This window comes from Camelus bactrianus, unplaced genomic scaffold (assembly GCF_048773025.1).
Source record: "Camelus bactrianus isolate YW-2024 breed Bactrian camel unplaced genomic scaffold, ASM4877302v1 HiC_scaffold_28, whole genome shotgun sequence".
Classification (NCBI taxonomy): domain Eukaryota; kingdom Metazoa; phylum Chordata; class Mammalia; order Artiodactyla; family Camelidae; genus Camelus; species Camelus bactrianus.
The window spans coordinates 312,507-334,965 of record NW_027413942.1 but is presented as its reverse complement, the minus strand read 5'-3'; the positions used below and the strand labels follow the sequence as shown (position 1 = coordinate 334,965).

The 22,459-nt window shown below is 52.2% G+C and overlaps 1 long non-coding RNA gene across 1 annotated transcript; it reads left to right on the top strand.

Moving 5' to 3' along the window:
• The first annotated feature begins 11,498 nt into the window (after positions 1 to 11,498).
• Positions 11,499 to 16,960, top strand: LOC141576735 (uncharacterized). Its single transcript, XR_012505143.1, has 3 exons — positions 11,499 to 11,603; positions 13,127 to 13,301; positions 14,878 to 16,960. It is a non-coding gene; the product is annotated as an uncharacterized LOC141576735 (long non-coding RNA).
• Positions 16,961 to 22,459: the final 5,499 nt, after the last annotated feature.

Genomic DNA, 22,459 nt, shown 5'->3' with positions numbered 1-22,459 from the left:
TCCTTAATGCCTTACGCTGTTTCCCACCTGCTCCTTTTACTCAGGTTGCCCTTCCCCAAAGCCCCTCCACATCTCCCCTCTGCGCTGGATCTCTCTTTTACGAAACAGTGCGGTCTTCCCAGCATTCCCTGAGATATCCACGTGCAGCGGACTCTCCTGTCATTTTTGGCGTTACTGTACCCGTTCACCTCAGTTATAGAGCTGTTGAAACTTTTCTGTGCTGATTTGTTTTCATGGATCCTGTGCCTCTGGCAGAACAGAGAGGAGAATCTGCCTTTTATTTGTACCGCCAGCTTCTCCCAGGATAGGGCTTATGTTCTGATAGCTTCGGTAAATAACTGTTGTCTACCTGACAGACTAAGCGTAGGCACATGATCTGAAGTTCGGTTCCTGATTTATCTTGTTTTGTGTTCCTAGGAAGGGGCGACTAAACCCGAAATTACAAAACTGGAGTACGCTACTGGGACTGTAGAAGTGGCTCCGCAGGAGCTGACGGATCATAAAACACTGACCTCTGTTGTTGGAGCACACGGAGCTTATTATACACTGGGTAAGTTAGTGAACGTGGCTGGCATTTCTTGTTCTCTGTGCCTAGAAACTAGTGTGCTCTGGGGGGAAGGGTATATGTAGCTCAGCAGCAGAGAGAATGCGGGCTTAGCATGCAGGGGTTCCTGGGGTCAGTATCCAGTTCCTCCAAGAAACAATTGTGATACGGGGAAGGAAGGAAGGAAGGAAGGGGCAAAGGTTTTGTTTCGCTTCAGCAGTGTCTTCGCAGGAAACCCTAATCCTGCATCCTTTTCTGTGGTTTTTAGCCGACGCGGGACCTGGCGCGGCTCCGGTGTGGCCCGGCAGCGCCCGCCCACCTGCGGCGGCCCCGGAGGCCCAGGGAAGTGGGGTTGTCATGTTCTGTTGGGCCTCTTCCTGTGAAAGGTGATTTTCCCGTTCTCCCGGCAGCCGTTCCTGGCCTTGTCTGCAGACTGTGTGTCCTGTGACGGGTCTGGCGTGGCGTGTCGCTGCCTTTTTCAGACTCAAAACTCTTGCCCAGGAACCAGTGGGCTGCTTCTCCCGCGAGCCCGTCGCCTTGGCTTGTGCCTGCAGGAGCCATGAAAGAGTGCTTAGGAGCCGGGGCCCGCAGACATTGACTGTGGATTCCTCGAAGCAGCGTCAGGAGAGTGAGCCCTCGCTCCACACTGACTTCTCCTGGCTCGGCTGACTCCTTCCTGACCTCCTGCACCTAGGGTTGCTCCTGGGTCACTGAGACGGATTTCTGTGTCGTCGTTCCTTTGACGGGTTTCCCGGCTCAGGCCAGGTGATTCTCCTGTTTAGAATGTCCATTCAGATCCTGGTAACTGGAAAAGAGGCAACGCCCTCCCTCCAGCTTTGTACGGTGTGCTTTGTGCAACTTGGAGTCTTCCTGGGTGTGGTAAACATCACAGCCCGACACTGTCTTTTCTCAGGAGGTAAGTGTGTCTTGGCCGCTGCCTCCAGTTGTACTCTGGGCAGAAAAGCCTGGCTCTCGGAGATGGTGCGTCTGTAGAAGGGAATAGAGGCTGGAAGGGAAAGAGCCCGCCGTGAAAATGCCTCCTTCCCTGCGGGGGAATTCCTATGCGCACCAGAGTGCGTAAATTGTGTTTGTCCCCCACCGTGCGCCGGGTCGGGCCTGCCCTGGAAGCTGTCAGAGCTGCTCGTCGGTCACATGGCACACCGTGGAATTTTGCGCACGAGCTTGTACAGTCCCTTTGGTGTCAGGTGTGGGGTTGAGACTCCCCACGTCACTCTCCCGTAGCACGCATGTAGGGTGCGTTCCGTAGCGAACGTAAAATCCAGACGTCCCTGAGAATAGGGATGATTGTAGCGGAGCCTGCGTCCCTTCTGAGGACAGCCTTGTCCCCTCGGGAGCCCTTGGCCAGCTCCGCCGCAGGACTCCGGGATGCCCAGCTCCCCAGGGCTCTTTGCACCCAGGGCAGCCCCTGCGTGGAGGAGGAGGTCCCTTTGTGAGGAGGGGGCAGAGAGGGCCTGGCAGGGTCCTGCAGGCAGAGCCCTGCAGGCAGAGCCCTGCAGGCAGAGCTCTGCAGGCAGAGTGGTGACCCTGGTGCGGCTCTGCTTGCTCGTGTGGAGAATGAGCTCTTCACGTCCGTCCCATGTCCGTGTTCCTGGTCCCCCCCGGCAAGCTTGCATGGAGCTGGGGAAGGTGGCGGGGAGGGCTGTCCCGCCCAGAGCGGCTGGCTGTTGGGAAGGCGCTAGTTTGCCCGTGTGCTGGAAGCTCTGTGTGCAGCCTCTCGGGCAGGAGGACCCTTGGCTTCCTCCACTTGGAGACAGCGGCGGCGGCGACGTGCGGCATCAGGGTCGTATCCCCGTGTCCCCCTGAGCGGCCCAGGCTGCAGGCAGGCCCCAGAGGGCTGGGCGGAGCGTGTGGCACCGTGCTGCTCTCTGGGCACCCGGTGGAGGGGAGGGTGCCCGGTGCCGACGGCTGCTGCGTTGGGTTACGACTCTTGTCGGTATTAGCGCTTTTGTCTTTCATCCAACCCAGCCCTCCCTTCTGTCCTGCAGGTCACCCCGTGGGCCGGAGGGCCCCAACCTTTCCGAGGACCAGACTGCGTGGCCTGCCCCGGGTGCGGCCCGTCGTCTCCCATCTGGGAACCTGCACCAGGTCACCCTTGGTGCCCAGTGCAACCTCGCCCCCCACCGCCAGCTGCTCCGCTCGGTAAGAGGAAAGCATAGTCCTCTGTTTCTTCCTTGAGTCGCTGCAGAAGAAGTGCAGATCGCTCTCCGGGGCTTCCCCGTGCACGGGCGGCCGTGACTGGGCTCACGGCCTTGTCCCTCTTTTCCCTTAGCAGACGCACTTGATGGACCGCATCTTCCCCGTCCTGCCCTGGGGAGGGAGGTGTCTGTTGTAGAGGGAAAGAGGGTCCTCTGACGGAGGGCAGACGTGTCGGTTCTGCACACGGGCCTTAAACAGACACCACGTTCCGGGCTCCCTGGAGGACAAGCCCGCCCCTATCACTGTCTGCAGCGAGTGGAGCCCTGACCTTCCACAGCCGATGATCGGTTATGGAAGACACACCCGAACCCGGGGCCTGTGGTCTCTTCAGTCAAGGGTCCTGAGACCTGTCTCCCACTCGGTCTGATGTGAGACTTAGTGTGATACGGGGAAGAAAGCCTCAAAGATCTTTTGCGCTTCAGCAAACTAACATGTTTTGTAAGGCAGTGAACCGTGAAAGAGTGTTTTGTATTTTATTTTATCTATGCCGAGAAGCTAGTTGACTCGGGGAATTACATAGGTTAGTGGTAAATAGAATGCTTGCTTAGCATGCCGAATTCCGTGTGCTCATTCCCGGTACCTCCATTTAAAAACAGAAGAAAAGAAAAAACAAAAACAAGAGCAAACTTCAAATGTTAGAAATACATAGTGCGCAAACCCAACTTCCATATCCATTTTTTACGTGTTTTCTTCTTACTACTTGGTTTGAAATATATCCCAACCGTGACTTAAGCATTTTTTTCAGAAAATGCTCTAACTCTTTGAAAGTCTTTTCTGCCACTTTTGTTTTCACACATCCACGAACGGAGATAGACGCACATGCTGCTTTTAATATACATTCGTGAATATTCTCATTAATGTACCTGTAAATACATTTTACAAATGGTGTGTCAGTTCGCCACTTTACAGAAGAGAGAGGAAGAGAATCTTCCTGGGATGAGGTACAGTCTCTTGTTGTTAATGTCCTTGTGTGACTATATAAGTACCAGGGGATTCTGAGACATAAACCGGGGGTTGGTGTGAGTGTGCATTTTCACGTTTGCATCTGCTGATGAGAAATTTTGACTTATGCTTTTAACTTACAGTTTAGGATGTGATTCTGTGCTTAATGCCGTAGGACTGGATAATGCACTTGTGTTCATTTTCCAGACTCACCAAGTGAAGCCACTGTCTGAATGGGCATTCTTGTTTTCAGGGTCTTTCCCTTACAGTTCATTAGAGGATATTGAAAAGAAATTCATCCCTGGGAAAGTTAGGTGCATCTTGGTGTTGGTTCTTGTTTTAGCCGTCCTCACTTGAAATTAATTAAGTGATGTTTCATTTCCAAGGCAGCATGTTTTGTCTTCCCATTCCACCGCCTGTAACAGTGGTCTAGTTTCCTTAATGCCTTACGCTGTTTCCCACCTGCTCCTTTTACTCAGGTTGCCCTTCCCCAAAGCCCCTCCACATCTCCCCTCTGCGCTGGATCTCTCTTTTACGAAACAGTGCGGTCTTCCCAGCATTCCCTGAGATATCCACGTGCAGCGGACTCTCCTGTCATTTTTGGCGTTACTGTACCCGTTCACCTCAGTTATAGAGCTGTTGAAACTTTTCTGTGCTGATTTGTTTTCATGGATCCTGTGCCTCTGGCAGAACAGAGAGGAGAATCTGCCTTTTATTTGTACCGCCAGCTTCTCCCAGGATAGGGCTTATGTTCTGATAGCTTCGGTAAATAACTGTTGTCTACCTGACAGACTAAGCGTAGGCACGCGATCTGAAGTTCGGTTCCTGATTTATCTTGTTTTGTGTTCCTAGGAATGGGCGAATAAACCCGAAATTACAAAACTGGAGTACGCTACTGGGACTGTAGAAGTGGCTCCGCAGGAGCTGACGGATCATAAAACACTGACCTCTGTTGTTGGAGCACACGGAGCTTATTATACACTGGGTAAGTTAGTGAACGTGGCTGGCATTTCTTGTTCTCTGTGCCTAGAAACTAGTGTGCTCTGGGGGGAAGGGTATATGTAGCTCAGCAGCAGAGAGAATGCGGGCTTAGCATGCAGGGGTTCCTGGGGTCAGTATCCAGTTCCTCCAAGAAACAATTGTGATACGGGGAAGGAAGGAAGGAAGGAAGGGGCAAAGGTTTTGTTTCGCTTCAGCAGTGTCTTCGCAGGAAACCCTAATCCTGCATCCTTTTCTGTGGTTTTTAGCCGACGCGGGACCTGGCGTGGCTCCGGTGTGGCCCGGCAGCGCCCGCCCACCTGCGGCGGCCCCGGAGGCCCAGGGAAGGTGGGTTGTCATGTTCTGTTGGGCCTCTTCCTGTGAAAGGTGATTTTCCCGTTCTCCCGGCAGCCGTTCCTGGCCTCGTCTGCAGACTGTGTGTCCTGTGACGGGTCTGGCGTGGCGTGTCGCTGCCTTTTTCAGACTCAAAACTCTTGCCCAGGAACCAGTGGGCTGCTTCTCCCGCGAGCCCGTCGCCTTGGCTGGTGCCTGCAGGAGCCATGAAGGAGTGCTTAGGAGCCGGGGCCCGCAGACTTTGACTGTGGATTTCTCGAAGCAGCGTCAGGAGAGTGAGCCCTCGCTCCACACTGACTTCTCCTGGCTCGGCTGACTCCTTCCTGACCTCCTGCACCTAGGGTTGCTCCTGGGTCACTGAGACGGATTTCTGTGTCGTCGTTCCTTTGACGGGTTTCCCAGCTCAGGCCAGGTGATTCTCCTGTTTAGAATGTCCATTCAGATCCTGGTAACTGGAAAAGGGGCAAAGCCCTCCCTCCAGCTTTGTACAGTGTGCTTTGTGCAACTTGGAGTCTTCCTGGGTGTGGTAAACCTCACAGCCCGACACTGTCTTTTCTCGGGAGGTAAGTGTGTCTTGGCCGCTGCCTCCAGTTGTACTCTGGGCAGAAAAGCCTGGCTCTCGGAGATGGTGCGTCTGTAGAAAGGAATAGAGGCTGGAAGGGAAAGAGCCCGCCGTGAAAATGCCTCCTTCCCTGCGGGGGAATTCCGATGCGCAGCAGAGTGCGTACGTTGTGTTTGTCCCCCACCGTGCGCCGGGTCGGGCCTGAACTGGAAGCTGTCAGAGCTGCTCGTCGGTCTCATGGCACACCGTGGAATTTTGCGCACGAGCTGGTACAGTCCCTTTGGTGTCAGGTGTGGGGTTGAGACTCCCCACGTCACTCTCCCGTAGCACGCATGTAGGGTGTGTTCCGTAGCGAATGTAAAATCCAGACGTCCCTGAGAATAGGGATGATTGTAGCGGAGCCTGCGTCCATTCTGAGGACAGCCTTGTCCCCTCGGGAGCCCTTGGCCAGCTCCGCCGCAGGACTCCGGGATGCCCAGCTCCCCAGGGCTCTTTGCACCCAGGGCAGCCCCTGCGTGGAGGAGGAGGTCCCTTTGTGAGGAGGGGGCAGAGAGGGCCTGGCAGGGTCCTGCAGGCAGAGCCCTGCAGGCAGAGCCCTGCAGGCAGAGCTCTGCAGGCAGAGTGGTGACCCTGGTGCGGCTCTGCTTGCTCGTGTGGAGAATGAGCTCTTCACGTCCGTCCCATGTCCGTGTTCCTGGTCCCCCCCGGCAAGCTTGCATGGAGCTGGGGAAGGTGGCGGGGAGGGCTGTCCCGCCCAGAGCGGCTGGCTGTTGGGAAGGCGCTAGTTTGCCCGTGTGCTGGAAGCTCTGTGTGCAGCCTCTCGGGCAGGAGGACCCTTGGCTTCCTCCACTTGGAGACAGCGGCGGCGGCGACGTGCGGCATCAGGGTCGTATCCCCGTGTCCCCCTGAGCGGCCCAGGCTGCAGGCAGGCCCCAGAGGGCTGGGCGGAGCGTGTGGCACCGTGCTGCTCTCTGGGCACCCGGTGGAGGGGAGGGTGCCCGGTGCCGACGGCTGCTGCGTTGGGTTACGACTCTTGTCGGTATTAGCGCTTTTGTCTTTCATCCAACCCAGCCCTCCCTTCTGTCCTGCAGGTCACCCCGTGGGCCGGAGGGCCCCAACCTTTCCGAGGACCAGACTGCGTGGCCTGCCCCGGGTGCGGCCCGTCGTCTCCCATCTGGGAACCTGCACCAGGTCACCCTTGGTGCCCAGTGCAACCTCGCCCCCCACCGCCAGCTGCTCCGCTCGGTAAGAGGAAAGCATAGTCCTCTGTTTCTTCCTTGAGTCGCTGCAGAAGAAGTGCAGATCGCTCTCCGGGGCTTCCCCGTGCACGGGCGGCCGTGACTGGGCTCACGGCCTTGTCCCACTGGTCCCTTAGCAGTCGCACTTGATGGACCGCATTTTCCCCGTCCTACCCTGGGGAGGGAGGTGTCTGTTTTAGAGGGAAAGAGGGTCCTCTGATGGAGGGCAGACGTGTCGGTTCTGCACACGGGCCTTAAACAGACACCACGTTCCGGGCTCCCTGGAGGACAAGCCCGTCACTGTCACTGTCTGCAGCGAGTGGATCCCTGAGCTTCCACAGCCGATGATCGGTTATGGTAGACACACCCGAACCCGGGGCCTGTGGTCTCTTCAGTCAAGGGTCCTGAGACCTGTCTCCCACTCGGTCTGATGTGAGACTTAGTGTGATACGGCAAAAAGGCCTCAAAATCTTTTGCGCTTCAGCAAACTTACATGTTTTGTAAGGCAGTGAACCGTGAAAGAGTGTTTTGTATTCTATTTTATCTATGCCGAGAAGCTAGTTGACTCGGGGAATTACATAGGTTAGTGGTAAGTAGAATGCTTGCTTAGCATGCCGAATTCCGTGTGCTCATTCCCGGTACCTCCATTTAAAAACAGAAGAAAAGAAAAAACAAAAACAAGAGCAAACTTCAAATGTTAGAAATATATAGTGCGCAAACCCAACTTCCATATCCATTCTTATTACGTGTTTTCTTCTTACTACGTGGTTTGAAATATATCCCAACCGTGACTTAAACATTTTTTTCAGAAAATGCTCTAACTCTTTGAAAGTCTTTTCTGCCACTTTTGTTTTGACACATCCATGAACGCAGATAGACGCACATGGTGATTTTAATATACATTAGTGAATATTCTCATTAATGTACCTGTAACTACATTTTACAGATGGTGTGTCAGTGCGACACTTTACAGAAGAGAGAGGAAGAGAATCTTCCTGGGATGAGGTAAAGACTCTTGTTGTTAAAGTCCTTGTGTGACTATATATGTACCAGGGGATTCTGAGACATAAACCGTGGTTTGGTGTGAGTGTGCATCTTCAAGTTTGCATCTGCTGATGAGAATTTTTGACTTATGCTTTTAACTTACAGTTTAGGATGTGATTCTGTGCTTAATGCCGTAGAACTGGATAATGCACTTGTGTTCATTTTCCAGACTCACCTAGTGAAGCCAGTGTCTGAATAGGCATTCTTGTTTTCAGGGTCTTTCCCTTACAGTTCATTAGAGGATATTAAAAAGAAATTCATTCCTGGGAAAGTTAGGTGCATCTTGGTGTTGGTTCTTGTTTTAGCCGTCCTCACTTGAAATTAATTAATTGATGTTTCATTTTCAAGGCACCATGTTTTGTCTTCAAATTCCACCGCCAGTAACGGTTGTCTAGTTTCCTTAAAGCCTTACGCTGTTTCCCACCTGCTTTTTTACTCAGGCTGCCCTTCCCCAAAGCCCCTCCACATCCCCCCTCTGCACTGGATCTTTCTTTTACGAAACAGTGCGGTCTTCCCAGCATTCCCTGAGATATCCACGTGCAGCGGACTCTTCTGTCCTTTGTGGCGTTACTGTACCCGTTCACCATATTTGTAGAACTGTTGAAACTTTTCTGTGCTGATTCGTTTTCATGGATCCTGTGCCTCTGGCAGAACAGAGAGGAGAATCTGCCTTTTATTTGTACCGCCAGCTTCTCCCAGGATAGGGCTTATGTTCTGATAGCTTCGGTAAATAACTGTTGTCTACCTGACAGACTAAGCGTAGGCACATGATCTGAAGTTCGGTTCCTGATTTATCTTGTTTTGTGTTCCTAGGAAGGGGCGACTAAACCCGAAATTACAAAACTGGAGTACGCTACTGGGACTGTAGAAGTGGCTCCGCAGGAGCTGACGGATCATAAAACACTGACCTCTGTTGTTGGAGCACACGGAGCTTATTATACACTGGGTAAGTTAGTGAACGTGGCTGGCATTTCTTGTTCTCTGTGCCTAGAAACTAGTGTGCTCTGGGGGGAAGGGTATATGTAGCTCAGCAGCAGAGAGAATGCGGGCTTAGCATGCAGGGGTTCCTGGGGTCAGTATCCAGTTCCTCCAAGAAACAATTGTGATACGGGGAAGGAAGGAAGGAAGGAAGGGGCAAAGGTTTTGTTTCGCTTCAGCAGTGTCTTCGCAGGAAACCCTAATCCTGCATCCTTTTCTGTGGTTTTTAGCCGACGCGGGACCTGGCGTGGCTCCGGTGTGGCCCGGCAGCGCCCGCCCACCTGCGGCAGCCCCGGAGGCCCAGGGAAGTGGGGTTGTCATGTTCTGTTGGGCCTCTTCCTGTGAAAGGTGATTTTCCCGTTCTCCCGGCAGCCGTTCCTGGCCTCGTCTGCAGACTGTGTGTCCTGTGACGGGTCTGGCGTGGCGTGTCGCTGCCTTTTTCAGACTCAAAACTCTTGCCCAGGAACCAGTGGGCTGCTTCTCCCGCGAGCCCGTCGCCTTGACTGGTGCCTGCAGGAGCCATGAAGGAGTGCTTAGGAGCCGGGGCCGGCAGACTTTGACTGTGGATTTCTCGAAGCAGCGTCAGGAGAGTGAGCCCTCGCTCCACACTGACTTCTCCTGGCTCGGCTGACTCCTTCCTGACCTCCTGCACCTAGGGTTGCTCCTGGGTCACTGAGACGGATTTCTGTGTCGTCGTTCCTTTGACGGGTTTCCCGGCTCAGGCCAGGTGATTCTCCTGTTTAGAATGTCCATTCAGATCCTGGTAACTGGAAAAGGGGCAAAGCCTTCCCTCCAGCTTTGTACAGTGTGCTTTGTGCAACTTGGAGTCTTCCTGGGTGTGGTAAACATCACAGCCCGACACTGTCTTTTCTCGGGAGGTAAGTGTGTCTTGGCCGCTGCCTCCAGTTGTACTCTGGGCAGAAAAGCCTGGCTCTCGGAGATCGTGCGTCTGTAGAAGGGAATAGAGGCTGGAAGGGAAAGAGCCCGCCGTGAAAATGCCTCCTTCCCTGCGGGGGAATTCCGATGCGCAGCAGAGTGCGTACGTTGTGTTTGTCCCCCACCGTGCGCCGGGTCGGGCCTGCCCTGGAAGCTGTCAGAGCTGCTCGTCGGTCTCATGGCACACCGTGGAATTTTGCGCACGAGCTGGTACAGTCCCTTTGGTGTCAGGTGTGGGGTTGAGACTCCCCACGTCACTCTCCCGTAGCACGCATGTAGGGTGTGTTCCGTAGCGAACGTAAAATCCAGACGTCCCTGAGAATAGGGATGATTGTAGCGGAGCCTGCGTCCCTTCTGAGGACAGCCTTGTCCCCTCGGGAGCCCTTGGCCAGCTCCGCCGCAGGACTCCGGGATGCCCAGCTCCCCAGGGCTCTTTGCACCCAGGGCAGCCCCTGCGTGGAGGAGGAGGTCCCTTTGTGAGGAGGGGGCAGAGAGGGCCTGGCAGGGTCCTGCAGGCAGAGCCCTGCAGGCAGAGCCCTGCAGGCAGAGCTCTGCAGGCAGAGTGGTGACCCTGGTGCGGCTCTGCTTGCTCGTGTGGAGAATGAGCTCTTCACGTCGGTCCCGTGTCTGTGTTCCTGGTCCGCGCCGGGCAAGCTTGCATGGAGCTGGGGAAGGTGGCGTGGGGGGCCGTCCCGCCCAGAGCGGCTGGCTGTTGGGAAGGCGCTAGTTTGCCCGTGTGCTGGAAGCTCTGTGTGCAGCCTCTCGGGCAGGAGGCCCTTTGGCTTCCTCCACTTGGAGACAGCGGTGGCGATGACGTGCGGCTTCAGGGTCGTATCCCCGTGTCCCCCTGTGCGGCCCAGGCTGCAGGCAGGCCCCAGAGGGCTGGGCGGAGCGTGTGGCACCGTGCTGCTCTCTGGGCACCCGGTGGAGGGGAGGGTGCCCGGTGCCGACGGCTGCTGCGTTGGGTTTCGTCTCTTGTCGGTGTTGGCGCTTTTGTCTGTCATCCAACCCAGCCCTCCCTTCTGTCCTGCTTGTCACCCCGTGGGCCGGAGGGCCCCAACCTTTCCGAGGACCAGCCTGCCTGGCCTGCCCCTTGTTCGGGCCGTCGTCGCCCAGCTGGGCACCTGCACCTGGTCCCCCTTGTTGCCCTGTGCAACCTCGCCCCACACCGCCAGCTGCTCCGCTCGGTAAGAGGAAAGCATAGTCCTCTGTTTCTTCCTGGAGTCACTGCAGAAGAAGGGCAGATCGCTCTCCGGGGCTTCCCCGTGCACGGGCGGCCGTGATTGGGCTCACGGCCGTGTACCTCTGGTCCCTTAGCAGACGCACTTGATGGACCGCGTCTTCCACGTCCTGCCCTGGGGAGGGAGGTGTCTGTTGTAGAGGGAAAGAGGGTCCTCTGACAGAGGGCAGACGTGTCGGTTCTGAACACGGGCCTTCAACAGACATCATGTTCCAGGCTCCCTGGAGGACAAGCCCGCCCCTGTCACTGCCTGCAGCGAGTGGAGCCCTGGCTTCCACAGCCGATGATCGGTTATGGAAGACACACCCGAACCATGGGCCTGTGGTCTCTTCAGTCAAGGGTCCTGAGACCTGTCTCCCACTCGGTGTGATATGAGAGCGATTGTCATATGGGAAAGAAGGCTCAAATTTTTGTTTTCCTTTAATATTGTCTGCTCTGATTAGCCTAATCCTCCATCCTTTCTGTGTTTTTTTTCCGATTCAGAACCTCGTGTGTCTCCTGTGTTCAACGGTAACTCCCACCATCCTGAGGCGACCACGGAGTCCTAGATAAATTGGGAGGTCTTTTTCGGTGAATGTATTTCTGGGATATTTATTCTTTTTGTTTTTCCAGCAGCCTCTTGTGGCCTCGTCTTCAGACTGTTTGTTCTGTTATGAGTCTGTCATTTCTTTTTGTTTTCAAATTCAAACTCTTGCCCAGTTTCCATTGGCTTTTCCTCTCCCCCTATCACCTTGAGTGTTACTTGCAGAAGCCATCAGCGAGGGAGTGCATGAGGGCTGAAGACCTCAGGTTTTGACTGTGTTTTTCTTAAAATAGCATAAGAATGGTGAGCCCTTGCTCCATACTGACTTCTCCTGGCTTGGTTAACTCCTTTTTTCCTTCTTCTCTTGGAATTGCTCCTGTTTCACTGAGACCGGTTCCTGTTGTCATTCTTTGAATGGTTTCCTGGCTCAATCTGTGGGATTCTCCTTTGTATAATGCCCATTCTATTCCTTGCAACTGAAAACTGATCTAAGCCACCCCTCCAGCCTTACACCGTAGTGTTTGTGCAACTTTGATTCTTCCTGGGTGTGGTAATATCACAGGCCATCACTGTCTCTTCTGGGGTGGTAAAGGTGCCTTCCCCTCTGCCTCCAGTTGTACTCTTGGGCAGAAAAGCCTGACTCTCAGAGATGGTGCATTTGTAGTAGGGAATTGAGGCTAGAAGGGCAAGTGCCCGCCATGAAAATGCCTACTTCCCTGCAGGACCTATTTGCACCACAGTCCTGGCATCATGTTCTCCATCCCGCGGTGGGTCGGTTCTGCCCTGGAAGCTGTCACAGCTTCTTCTCTGTCTCATCACACACCGTGGGATTTTCCGCATGAGCTAAAATCCCGTTGGTGTTATTTGCAGGATTGAGACTTCCCCCTTCCCTTTCCCATATGACAAACGTAGTGTGCTTTTCCTAGCGAACTTAAAATCCAGACATCCCTGCGAATAAGGATGATTGTAGCGGAGACTGACTCCCTTCAGAGGACAGCCTTGTCCCCTCAGAAGCACTTTGCCAGCTCCCCCACAGGACTGCGGGATGCCCAGCTCCTCAGAGCTCATTGCACCCAGGGGAAGCTCCTGCTGGCAGAGGAGGGCCCTTTGTGATCAGGGAGTAGAGAGGGTCTGGCAGGGTCCTGCAGATAGAGCAAGTACCCAGGTGCGGCTCTGATTCTATGTGGAAAACCAGGCCTTCACTTCCTTTCTTTCTCTGTGTTTCTGGTTCATGCAGACCATGCTTCTGTGGAGCTGGGGAAGGTGTCAGGGTGGGTTGTCCTGCACAGAGAGGCTTCCTGTTTGGGAGGTCCTACTTTATCAATTTGCTGGAACCTCTGTACATCATCTCAGGCAGGACTCTCACCTTCCTCCACTTACAGACACCGGCGGTGTCATGTGGCAACAGTGTTTTATCCCCAAGGTCGAGTGTGTGGCCCTGTGCTGCTGTCTGGGCACCCGGTGGAGGGGAGGGTGCCCGGTGCTGACAGCTGCTGCATTGGGTTTCAGGTTCTGTAGGTGTTGTTCCTTTTGTCTGTCATCCAACACAGCTCTCTCTTCTGTTCTGCAGGTCACTGTGGATTCCCGATGTCCCGGTACTTGTGCAGGACCACTTGGTGTGCCTCACCCGATGGGACACCCAGCGTCACTTCTCAGAGGCTATTCATCACTGCCACCCCCACCTCTGTTGTGGCCTATGCAGTCTCACCCACCACCACCACCACCACCACCAGTTACAGCACTCGGTAAGATGAGAGCATGTGCTTCTGCTCCCTTGTCGAGTCTTTGCAGAAGGGGAGATGGCACTCCAGGGCCTTGCGATGCCTGAGGAAATCTGACTTGGGACATTGTGACGTCTGTCTAGCTTCCCAGCACACACATCTGATGGACTGTGTCATTTCCCCATCCTGACCTGGGAAGCAGATGTCTCTTGTATAGAACAGAAGAGACTTTTGACAGAATATCAAATGAATTTGAAGTCCCAGTTTGGCAGATGTGCCTCTTGCATGGACCATGTGATGTGCTCTGTGAGGGGTGAAGCACACCCCTAACTTCAGGGGCTCATGGGGTTGCCTCGAGGGGTAAGGGAGCGAGCGAAGGAGAGAGACATTCACAGCAGACAGCTTGTCACCATAGCAGATGTGCCCGTGCAGGGCCTCAGAGTGCAGAAGAGGGACACGTGAGCCACACAGGAGTGAATAAGAGGGTGTGGAGGGGAAGAAAGAAATTGAAGGGCTGCCCAGTGGGCGTTTGTTGGGTTCACTCAGATGGAGCTGGAAGGTCACTCCTGGCAGGGCGGGCAGCTCAGGCGGGCCGTGTGAATGCGGCGTGAGGTCCACTCAGAGCCACGTGTGTGTGCAGGGGACTCAGTGCAGCCATGCACGTATCCCCTTCAGAACCCAGTGCCTCCAGAAAGCCCTCAGTTCACAACCTCATATAAAGATGATTGTTCTCTAGGGTTTCTGAAAGTTCTGGGTCTGGATGAAATCTCTGGATATCAGAGAAACTGAAATTTAGCTTGTTTTTTTCAGGGTAATTTGTGTGGCTGAAGTTTTCTTTTGCCCCAGTGATTTGAAAAGTGCAGGCAGGATTTAGATCAGCTGAGCAGGTGCCTTGCCCTTCAGCATGAGGCAGGTTCTTTGGGGGAAGTCAGGGGTGATCAGGAGACACCCTGTAGGACCCCTGTCCCTACACCCCTGCTCCCTCCTGTCACCATGCCCACTGTCAGCTTGGCATTTCCACATTTATGTCACAAGATCCAATTTCTGATTCTTTGAGTTCTTGCAGTTCATCCCCTAACACCAAGACTCAGTGGGGCCCCCACAGGGCCTCAGCGTTGTTCTCTGTGAGCCGGGGGTAACGCTGGTCCCTGACGTCATTTTGAGGAAGGTTGGGTCAAGCACACACATTGTTTTGCAAAATGACTGGGACATATTTCTCACTCAGCATTCTCATAGTTTAAAAGAAAGTGTCTGCACACAGAATCATCAAAAGAGACCTTAGGAAGTACATTAAATTAAACTGAAGATATAAGAGCTCAGGCCCAGAGCTTACCATTCTCTGCTTTAAGCATAAGGCAAAAGGTCCCTTTCTTCTATTAAATATTAGGTCTTACTAGTTAAAGAAGGAAATAAAATAATGAGAATGTGCACATTTTGAGATCTGTGTCTGAGATGTGAAAATAATTATTTTCATTCTGTATAGACAGGGAGATGCACACACAGACTACAGTGACCGTCAGAGGCCATACATACATTAGAGAAGACAAAATCAGGAAAAAATAAGATCCTATTAAAATAAATAACTCTTTTTGCCTTACAGCACAGTCCATTTGCCACATGAAGGGGCCCCTCAGCTGTGGCAATGATGTGTTTAGAGAAGATGTCAGAGGTGCATTACAGCCCGAATGTTTCCCTGCTCCAACCTGCCCACTCTGCTATTCTCTCCTATTGTCACCCCTAATGAAATTGTCACAGTTCTCTCTGTGTCAGTGTCTGCTTCCTGGAGGACTAGTGGTCACACCCTCTTGAGGGCACGCAGTGATTCACGGGCACACAACTCACAAACCAGCAGGAACTAAGATGACAGGGCAGATGCAAGGTTACCCCTTCAGGGCAGCAGTGACCACAGGGGCCCCGGGGCTCCTCCTGGGTGGTGGGTACAGCCTGTGTCTAGATCTAGTGATGGCTGTGCTGCTTCAGTCGGTAAACACTCACTGGGCATGTGGGGCCTGTCAGTCACAGGGGTGTCCGATCATTAGCTAGATGACCAGAATGAAGTGGCCGTGTCTCATGGTGAGGAACGGATGAGGTGCAGGGAGGCCATGGGCGTCCAGCGAGAGGCCCTGCACTGACCAGGCCTGTGCCCCCGCCCCGCGTCAGCTGCCCGGCAGCCCCGGCTCCAGGCAGACCCTGAGGGGGGCTGAGGGCGGCAGTGCTCTCAGTGGGCCCCATGAGAGCTCTTCATCCTCCCACAGCCTCCTGACTCTGAGGTGGGCCGGGCAGGGTCAGTGGTTGGGGTGCCACCACTGCCAGGGAGAAGGTGTTGGGCATAAAAAGAGTCCACTCCACTCTGCACCAGCTGTCCCTGGAGCCCACGGGGCCCTCCCTCCTTCCAGGTGGGGGAGGCAGCCAGCCCTGCAGCAGCTCTGGGGTCAAGGCTGGGCCACAAACAGGTCAAGGTGAGACTGCTGCGCTGCCCAGGAAGTGGGGGGGATCAGCGATGCAGCAGCAAATGCCAGCAGGAGCAGCTCTGTAACCGGGCTCCTCCACTGTGAGCAGAGCTGGGGCTGGAACATCGCTGTGAGGGTGGGAGTGGGGGGAGTGATGTGGCCCTGTGGCTCTGTGGCCCTGGACAGGGCTAGACCTGAGCTCAGGGCCTGAGGGCCTGGGGGAGAGGCAGAGAAAGACACACGCAGGGAGAGACAGTGTGTGAGTGAGAGAGAGAAAGGTGGGGGTCAAGTCCTAGAGAGGGACAGGAGGTGACAAGAGAGGGACACCAGGTGGGGGGAAGCAGAGACAAGAGGAGGCAGGAAGGAAAGAGGGAGCCAGCCCAGGGTGCGTGGTGGGGGATGATGGGCCAGGGTGCCTGGGAAGGGGAGTTGGCCCATCCTTCACCAAGCCGTGTAGCTGCCACTGTCAGGGCCGCAGGGACCAGCAGCCCACCCAGCTAGACAGGCACCATCGGCCCTCAGGAAGGGCCCTCTGGCCACTTCCAAGGTAAGGAGGACCAGGAGGGCTCTCCCCAGCACCACAGCAGCACCATCTCTGGCTTCACAGAGACCCTGTGAGCAGGCGCCTTCCCGTCCCCTGTTCCACAGAGGGGAAACTGAGGCTCGGCCAGCCAGCCAACTTGGCCCTGTCTGCAGGGTTATTCACTTACCCGATGCTTCTTTCCCAGGCAGGCCTGTGCCCCTTTCCTAAGAAGGGGGCCTATGACAAGCCCGAAGTCCTGGGTTCCACCCGACTGCCCTCCAGTGCTGGGTGACCTGGGCAGGTCTCTTCCCCTCCTTGGGCCTCGACTGTATGACCAGCGGCCCTTCTCCCCATCTTCCTGGGTAGTGGGACCCCAGCAGGGCCATCACTCCAGGCCTCCCAGTCCCCTGGGTGGGTGTGGGGTGAGCTCTGGCTCTCGGGGGAATTCCTTTCTGGGCGAGGCGGTGGCTCACGTGCGCTCACCACTTTTTACGGGGTCACATCCTGCTATTTCCGTCTGGAATGGGACTTATCTACCATGGAGCCTGAAACTTGGTTTTCCACATTTTTCAAAATTGGCCCTTGTGCAGAAGAGCGGCTCCCTTGGCCAGGGTGACAAACTCAGTCCTGGTGAGGAGGCCCTTCTTACTCCCCTCACCTCACTGCTGATGGTCACCCCCAAACTCCAGAGCCATGCTCACCCCCTTGGATTCCCTGCTCCCCCCTCCCCATGCCAAGCCCATCCACCTCCTCCTGCCCCAGAGACCCCTCCTCCTGAGGGAAGTTGTGGGGCCCTTAGGGTCAGGACTCCAAGCCCTGTGTCACGGCAGGGGACACCCCAGCTGATTGGTGACAGGCCTGGAAGCAAGGGTGGGGCCCTGGGCCCCAAGATGGGCTGTGTGGCCTTGGTCAGGTCACAGCCTCTCAGCCCAGCATCACAGCCTCGCACACCCCTCCAGGCCCACGTGCCTGAGATGTCAGTCACACACACAGGCTCCAGCCCCACTCCCCACCCCCATGCAGGCACATGGAGGGTACACATGTACACACAGGGACATGTACACACATACAGGAACATACACACATGCACAGGGACACACACACAGGCTCATCCCCCAGCCACCAGGATGCCACTTTTTCATTCTTACATGTTGCTGCTGCAATAAAATAATTAAAGCATGAATATTGAAATGGTAAATGCTAGAGTGGGTGTGGAAAACAGTGAACCATTGTACACTGTCGGTGGGAATGTAGTTTGGTACAGCAGTTATGGAAAATGGTATGGAGAGTCCTCAAAAAACTAAAAATACCCTTACTATATGATACAATAATCCCACTCCTGGGCATATATCCAAAGGAAGCATTAATACAGAAAGACACCAGCACCCCAATATTCATAGCACTATTTACAATAGCCAAGACATGGAGACAGCTTAAATGTCCAGCAACAGATGACTGGATACAGAAGCCGTGTCATGTATACAATGGAATATTACTCAGCCATAAAAAATAATATCATGCCATTTGGAGCAACATGGATGGCCCTGGAAAACATCATTCTAAGTGAAGTAAGCCAGAAAGAAAGAAAAAAACCATATGACAACACTCATGTGGAATCTAAAATTAAACAGACTTAGAAAACAAACTCATGGTTATCAGAAGGGAACAGGGTGGGAAAGGATAGACTGGGAGTTCGAGATTTGCAGATAGTGAGTGGTAAATATAAAATAAAGCAACAAGTTTATACCACACAGCACAGGGAACCATAGTCAAAATCTTGTAGTAGCTCATGGTGAGAAAGGACATGAAAATGAATATACGAATGTTATTGTATGACTGAAGCATTGAGCTGTACACCAGAAATTGACACAAAATTGTAAACTGAATATAATTCAATAAAATAAAAATTTAAAAATCTGCATATTTAAAACGACCCTTGAGAGAAATGGCCCCATCTCACCAAAGGCAGGAAAACGTTGAAACACTATGGGGAGGAAGAGGGGAGATGGCGCTGAGAGGCCGGGAGAGCGGGAGGGCAGATATAGAGGGGCACCAGGCAGGGGGCAAATGCGGAGAAGAGGGGATAGATGCTCTACCCCAAGGAACGCTTGCCAGCCAGATGTATGACAGGGCCATGTGGCATTTGGACAGGCCAGGGTGGAGCAGGGTGGAAAATGGGCTACGGGCTGACCTGGGCAACTTACAGGCTTCCAGCTGGGCTGGGGATGGAGGGAAACATGTGACCCAGCCTCCCCTAGCCTCAAAGCAGGAGTCTTCGGACAAAACTTCGGACCATGGCTGTATAGAAAACGGAGCTAAACAAACATCAAATTTCTGTGAATTATATGTGGAAAGTGTTGATTTATCGATGCCCAGTAGGCAGAGAAATAGTGCAAACTGCTCTAACTCGCTCCCATACACACAGCATTGTAAACATGCACTCACCCAGACCTTCGCACAGGACACTTGCATAAGAGTGGTCTGTTATTCCAAAGACAGGATGAGGCGTCAGAAATCCTGGTAGCAGGAAAAGGCAAAGTAGAGAATGGAAACCAGTGCAGGATCTGACCTCTGGTAATGGAGCATCAAAGGTGAAACACTGTTTACCTTGGAAGCACACTCTCAAGAAGGCAGCAAGCATGGGATTGAAGGTGATGCGCTGAGTGTTAGAAGAGTGCACCGCAGATGCTTGGCTGACAGAACTCAAAAAATTAGCACAAAATATCCCCACAATTGAATCTGAGACCAAGACCCGAGTTGCCAAATCTGAGCTAGCAGAGGCAGCGAAAAAGAGGGATAGGGGTACGGATGATGGCCCACGCAGAACTCAGGGATCTAGAGTGCATTGTGTGTTTTGGTGGGTACTTTCAAGAGAGCAAAGAGAACTGTGACTTCAGTGAGACAGCAATCACACTGGCGCGTGAGGTTCAGTTTATCGATATGTCCTATGGCCACATCCACTGCATCTGCAGGACCAGAGACCAATTTGATATTTTGCCAAAACAGCACGTGTGGGGATCAATCAGAGATATCATGCATATGGTCTGAGGGTTCCAGGGGGCGTTGGGTTTGAAATCAGTATTAAAAGTTTTAGGATCCGCTATATTCGTAACCTAGACTTGGATAACGGTCTGGTTTGAGGCAGAGGATAAGGAAAAGTTCTGTGTTTGCTTTCGTGAACCCATGACTCAAGGATGAGAGAACAAGGAAGAGTGGTCAAAGTCCACAGCATGAGAAGATGAAGCATTTCTCACAGCATTATCTCCCAAATGCAGATGCTACATTTTGGACGGCACTGACAGGGTACTGCACCAAGGACAGATAGGTCGGTCTGCGGGATCATCCCAGCAGGCCCTGAAGTATGACATCCATACATATGCTTCAACTGGTGTTTCTGCAAACAAAGAAGTTCTGGGAAGAACAGGTAACATTGGGACATTCCCATGGCAGTAGAAAGAACAAGCGCACTCTATGTTGGCTCCTTTGAAGACACTCCAAAATGACGTACAGAGGAATGAAGACTTGAAAACATATAGAAGCTTCATTTCAAGTAGAGGAAGTGCCTTGTGCCCTTTCAGAACTGTGAGATTAGCGTAATAAAAATGAGGTTCAACTAACTGAAATAGTGTGGTGTGTTCATCACAACAAAGGGAACACCAGCAATTAGAGATATACCAGACAACACACACAGGAACAGGGCATGGCATCAAGGTTTAGGGAAAATTGTCCTCTCAGAAATGCCATGAAATTGCTTACACCAAATATTCTAAAGTTTTCATAAATCCAAGCCCTATAAGTCTATACTATATACCTGATAGTACTTGAAGAGTAGAGAAAAAGAAGTATAGTAAAAAAAACAGGAAGTGCCATTTTCTGTTCCAAAGTGATTAAAGTCACAAAAAATAAGCTTTCAAACAAATAGACGGCAAAACGCTACCAGAGAAAGCACTGAAAATGGAAGTGAGGAAAACACTGATGAACAGCAGGGCCTCTGAAAAACAAAAGGCAGAATACCAGAAAAGGGGAAGAGAAAGTCTAAAGAAGAAACCAATAATGACAGAAAACTCAATGGGTGAGATAATAACTGGGCTAAAGTCAGTCCTATGCAGAATACATAATGCAGAGGGACTCGTGAATGACTGTGATGACAGGGGAACAGAAATCAATCGATCAGAAGAAGACACAGAAAAGCAAGTGCAAACCAACGCAAACATCGCTGTTGAACCATGGGTTAAGACAAAGCAGGAAAAATAGGACTCATAGAATTCCCAAATTTAAAAGCAAGAGAAAAAATAAAAATTCTGAAAAGGAATTTGTACAAAAATCAGTATGAAAATTGCTGAAAGCCAAGAAAGGATCATCTATACGAATTCAGGAAGTACACAGCGTCCAAATGAGGTGGAATCCCAATAGACAAACAAGGAGCTGTAGAATTCAAATAAACAAATTTCATGATCATCCCAGTGATGTAAAATGCACCTCGAGGAAAGCAACTTAGTCCCAACAGAACCTCCAGAGGGGTTTCAGCTGATATCTCGGCAGAAATTTTGCTGCACTGGTAGAAGTGCGAGGACATAGACCATATCCTGAATGAGAAAAAGCTGCAATCTAGGGTAGCCTATGCCAAATGACCGCCGTTTATAACAACGGCAGATCTAGGGAATTTCACTGACAGGCAAACCTTAAAAGAATTCAGCAGTTTGAGACTGATCCTAAAACAAAAACCGAGAATCCTACCCTGAGTAGAAAAGTAGCATGATGAAATGGAAATAACAAAACCATTATTGCAAATGCAAGAAGAGCCTGAGTTGCAAAGAAGTAAGAAGAAGAAGGCAAGGAGGACATCAAAATCCAAAAGATGGGAGAGGGTAGCAGGAAATCATAGGTGATTTTAAGCACTATCTTAAGTGATTCACATATATGACTCTGTGATTGAAGCAAAAGGAGAGTTGCATGGCCTAATGTGATTGCAAATATAACAATCAGACAAACAAGGAAACATCAAAAGTTTACAGTTGCCTGACATATATCAAACAACCATGATTTTTCAAGACAAAATACTCAAAGTGATGTCAAGGATCATTCAGCACGCATCGACCTATTATCGCTGTTAGAATATACTCAACACAGTTGTATTCAGAAAACAGACGCGTGCATTTCTATTCATAGATACTGCTCCAGAAATGCATATCGTGAGCCAACCCAAAGGACGGTTTTGAATAAGAGTGGGTCAGAGAACGGGATATAGACTTACAAGCCTTCAAACAGAAAGAATGAATGCCATATACTACGCTTCGTAGGGAAGAAATGGCATAAGACTATAACAAAGACAAGTAGCTCTGCGAAATAGTACTAAGTGCAAAAGAGACAGACAGGAAAGAGCACGATGGGATTGGTTTCATTTCTAGGAATTTCAGCCCCCATGAAACAAATGGATCCATGTTCTGAGAGTGTGGGTGTTTCAGCAGAAAGCAACAGACGGATATGTAATCTGGGTGAATGGATATGACACAAACATAAGTTTCCTTGAGTGGGTCTCTGTGTACTGTGAACTGTTAGAAAGTTTAAATAGGTGTGAATCCATAAACTGAAAATGGACACACTTCCCTCGCTTTGTACTGTGTATACAGATCTAAACAAAAGGAAAGAGGGAAGAGAAAAGGACCATGGGACCCTTGTGGATAGAATCACATTTCCCTTAGGAAACTCTCGTCTAATGCAGCATCACCCCCAACACTGACTTGATGCATCAACCACTGGGGATGGCAGTTACCGTTTGGATTCCAGGTGGAATGTTGGTGTGTACCACGAGGCTTGTTGCGGCTGGCGGATCCAAGGTAACTGGGCAGAATTCTGTGGGTGGATCAGTTTGATGGTGGGTCTGCTGCCCTATGTGGAGATTGGCTTAGGTCTTTTGTTCGGGAAGCTGAGTAAGTTCGAGATACTGCTGCTGCCCAAAGACCTGAGTTCACGGGTCAGTTTCCAGAATCTGAAAGGGCAGGCAGTGGAAGATCTGCCTGTCATCAGCTTACTGGTGAGGCTCCGAGGTATTTTCAGACTTGCCAAGTCCTGTTCACGTCGACTTTATGGGAGACACGAAGAGAAGCTGGCAGAAAAACTGGCTGCATGGATTGAGGAGATGTGTGAACACATTCATGAAAGTTGTTCTGCTACAGTGGAGAATATCGGCATGGAGACATCTCTAGAGC